A 4,491-nucleotide genomic window follows, 5' to 3' on the forward strand; every position below is an offset into this window, starting at 1 on the left:
TATGTCACTAAGTGGGCTGAAGCTATCGCCCTCCCCACTGCAAATGGTAAGGCAGTTTCAAATTTCATATTTGAACGTATCTGCACAAGGTTTGGGACACCCATGGATATAGTCTCCGACCATGGGAGGACATCCATTCTTAAATGAAGCAGTGGAGTTACTCATGGATCGCATGGGTATTGATCATCGCACTTCTAGCATCTATTATACAGCATCCATGGGTCAAACAGAGCGGACCAATGGCCTCCTTTGTAAAACCATGGGAAAAATGGCCACAGGCAACAGGAGCCAGTGAGATCAGAAAGTCACAAAAGCCGTATGGGCTTACAACATCACTCATAAAACATCTATAGGTCACACTCCTTTTAATTTGATATATGGTACTCAGGCCGTTTTACCACTAGAGATAGAGAGTCCAGCTTTGAGATTGGCACAAGAATAGAGGATGATAGAAGATGAACATGTAGAGGCCCGGTTGGTGCAACTTGAGAAGCTAGATGAAACTCGACGCCTTGCCCTACATCAAACAGAGATACAAAAGAATCGACAAAAGGCCCGCTTGGATGCTAAGATTTGCAAGGGATGTGAAAGACACTTTGCTGAGGGGGATGTTGTGCTATGCTTTGATAACAGATTAGACCACCAAATGGATAAGAAGTTTCTGCCACTATGGACCAAAGTCATCAAGGAATGTAGCAATGGGTCTGTACAAGTTCAGGACTTGCATGAGCCATATGGCAATAAGGTAATTAACAAGTGTTACCTCAAGCCCTTCTTTGTGCATGATGGACCTAGGCATGGAAATGCTGTGCATTCCCTACCTGGGCGAGGAACTGTTATGGATAAATTTGTCTAAGGAAAAAGGCATAAATATGAGTGTGTGTTTGTATGTGTGGCAATAGTATAATAAAATATGGTGTGCATAGGGCCCAAGGTTGAGGTGGTAGGGCATGACCATGTGCCACCCTTCCACGTAAGAGGACCCATAAGGTGTAATCCATGGTAGTAATATTATAAAATGTAAGGTGGCAGGGCATGACCATGTGCCACCCTTCCATGTAAGAGGACCCATAAGGTGTGATCCATGGTAGTAATATTATAAAATGTAAGGTGGCATGGCTCCTCCATGTACCACCCCTCCACCTAGGCTGCATTTAGTGAGATATGGCTCAAAGTCCATGGGAGAAGTAATATAAAATAGGTGGAGATGGATATTATATTAGGTTATTCCCTCCATATAGGAAAGGCCCATGTGGGGGAGGTATAGATAGTCCAAGGATGCAAGTTAAATATTGGGGAAAGTAGGATGAGGTGGCAAGATTCCTTGTGCCAACCCTCCACTTGTCCTCCTAGATGTTTGAACGTATTATAAAATTGGGAAGAGACCAAGGGAGTATCATAGACTTGGGATATGGGAGTTGATATATGTGGAAAAATGTGGCCAAGCATTATCGCACACAATTGAGAGTGCGTAACCGCCTAGCCCACATGGGAGACTCTTCCACACACACCATGCATGTGGGAGGATGCATTTATTGGGAGAGACCCTCTCTCTTGGCTATAAAAGGAGGGGGCTATTCCTTGATGAGACATGCTCATTCTTGTAAAGCCACCTAGCTAGTACTTTGATTTCTCCCTTCCCTTCCTTCCTTTCAAAATAAAGCATGGTCCTCTTGCCTTGATGTCTCCATCTTTACATTCTCCTCCCATCATGTACATGCTTCTCTTCCCCCTCTCCCTTTCCCCTTGTGTCAAAGTCTCCCTCTTCATTCCCTCCCCTTCTAATTCCTTTTCCCCTCCCATGATAATGTTTTGCCCTCATGTTCTCCTTTCCTCTATGGCCCTCGAGCGTCGCCATGCTTAGCCTCTAGCCTCTGGTCCTGATTTCTTTTTTGGCTAATAGTGCTCCACACACTACATAGATCTGAAAATGGATTCACACCATCAATTTCAAGAGCTAATTGTACATTTGTTATCTCTCTTGTAACTTCTGGCCATGTACTATCCACATGCTTCCATGCTAATGAATCCACTGGATGCCTACATAAGCCATCTTGACTTCTTCCACCAACATGCCATTTCATGTTTTTGGAAATAAGAGGAGATTTGTTAAAATTTTTTGATATTAGAGCATAAAAATGCATGTCAACATCTAATAGCATAAGGTCAAATATAAGATCCACAATTTACATAACTGTATTGTCTAAGGAGTCATGGAATCAAAGGAAAGTGTCGTAATATTTTTTTAGGAACCTTTGACTTGCCACTTAACTTCCATCGACTTTCATTGCACTTGGGACACATTTCCAAACTTGCATACTCCCCATGATATAAAATGCAATCATTGAGCCAGTTTGCAAGAAATGGAATGAGTGTGGCATTTGATGAAGACAATGTCCTCTCCCCCTCCATCTGACCTTAGGCATTTTATTTGTAGGCCTGTTTCTTTTTCAACCATAGCTTTGAAAGCTTTGAAGTGCCCAAACACTTCACTTTTCTTTTTCATAAAATACACCCAAAGTTTTTTGCTGAAGTCATCAATAAATGTGACAAAATAGTGACAGCGTCCAATAGATGCAGCTTTAGCAGTCCACACTGTAAAGAATAAGGGAGAGAGATAGGAGACTCAAGTTCAGCTTTCTTCACAACACACAAAAGAGAGAGGACACAAGGTTGGAGGGTGAAGCCTTTCTTCACTTTTGCACACAACAACAATACAATAGAAGAGGGAAATACCCTGCATGTCAAAACCTAGAATACGTGGTTCATATGTGAACCCAAACCAAAAACATACGTGGTAGTCTAACTACACCACGAGTACAACTAACATAGGCGGTGACATAAATGATAGTCATCCAGGAGATATATCGGGGGTAGAGCTTGATATCTCAACACTCCCCCTCAAGCTCAAATCCATCTCACGTACACCAAGCAAGCTCCTAAATCTGCGAAGCTTCTCGGTACCCAATGCCTTCGTAAAAATATCAGCCACCTGCTCCTCAGTGCTGACATAGACAAGATCAATCTCACCAGCTAGAACCTTCTCTCTCACAAAGTGATAATGCACCTCAATGTGCTTCGTTCTAGCATGATAAACTAGGTTATTAGCAAGCATGATGCTGCTAATGTTGTCACAATGAATGACAACTGCTGCATGAATTGTCTGTCCCATATCTGCAAGTAGCTTCCGTAACCAAGCTACCTCACATGCAGCCATTGCTGCACCCCTGTACTCAGCCTCTGTGCTCGACAAGGCAACTGTTGGTTGCTTCTTGCTGCTCCAACTGATGGCACCACTCCCAAGGGAAAACATAAAACCACTAGTAGATCTCCTGTCTGAGACACTACCAGCCCAGTCAGCATCTGTGTATCCATGTACCTGTAATGCACACCCAGCTTCATAAAACAGTCCATAATGCAATGTGGACTTCACATACCACAGTATGCACCTAGCCGCATCCAAATGTGGCTTCCTCGGTGCCTGCATAAACTGACTCACCAGCCCCACAGCATAGCTCAAATCTGGTCTGGTTATAGTCATGTAAATCAAGCTACCTACTATGCGCCTGTACATAGTAATATCTTCAAGAATCTCACCTGTCTCTGCATTGAGCTTCACATTCTGCTCCAATGGAACAGAGATAGGCTTACAGCCTGTCATCCCATATTTGGACAGCATGTCCAAACCATATTGCCTTTGCAACAGCCATATCCCACTCGGGGATCTAATAACCTCAATGCCCAAGAAGTAACGCAGCTCTCCCAAATCCTTCATCTCAAATTTTTGCTTCAACAGTAGCTTCACTTCATTAATGTCTGCATCACTATCACCTGTAATAATCAAGTCATCAACATAGATGACTACAAGCACAATCCCTCTGTTTGTCCTTTTCACATGAAGTGAAAAATCTGAATTGGAAATCTGAAATCCAATAGTGACAAGATATTGCCCTATCTTGTCTGACCATGCCCTCGGCGCCTGTTTTAAGCCATACAAGGCTTTGCGCAACCTGCATACAAAATCGGGGTGTGAATTATCCTCATAACCTTCTGGCTGCATCATATAAACCTCTTCCTGCAAGAAGGCATTTTTCACATCCATCTGATGCAAAGACCATCCCTTTGCAGCAGCCATAGCAATTACTGCTCTCACGGTTGCCATCCTTGCAACTGGGCTGAAAGTTTCCTCATAGTCAATTCCATATGTCTGTGCAAAACCTTTGGCAACCAATCTTGCCTTGTACCTGCTAACAGACCCATCAGCATTGTGCTTTACTTTGTAAACCCACTTGCAGCCAATAGCCTTCTTATCATGAGGCAAAGGCATCAAATCCCAAGTGTGGTTTGCATCCAAGGCAGCCATCTCTTCATCCATAGCTGCTTCCCAATTTTTATGCCCTGCTGCATCCTCAAAACATGTGGGCTCTGGCTCCTCTAGAACCTTGACCATATAAGCATAGTGATGTGCTGTATACCCATCATATCTCAGCC

This window comes from Dipteris shenzhenensis, chromosome 2 (genome assembly GCF_047967505.1).
Source record: "Dipteris shenzhenensis isolate YYH24624 ecotype China chromosome 2, Dip_SZ_1.0, whole genome shotgun sequence".
Lineage (NCBI taxonomy): Eukaryota > Viridiplantae > Streptophyta > Polypodiopsida > Gleicheniales > Dipteridaceae > Dipteris > Dipteris shenzhenensis.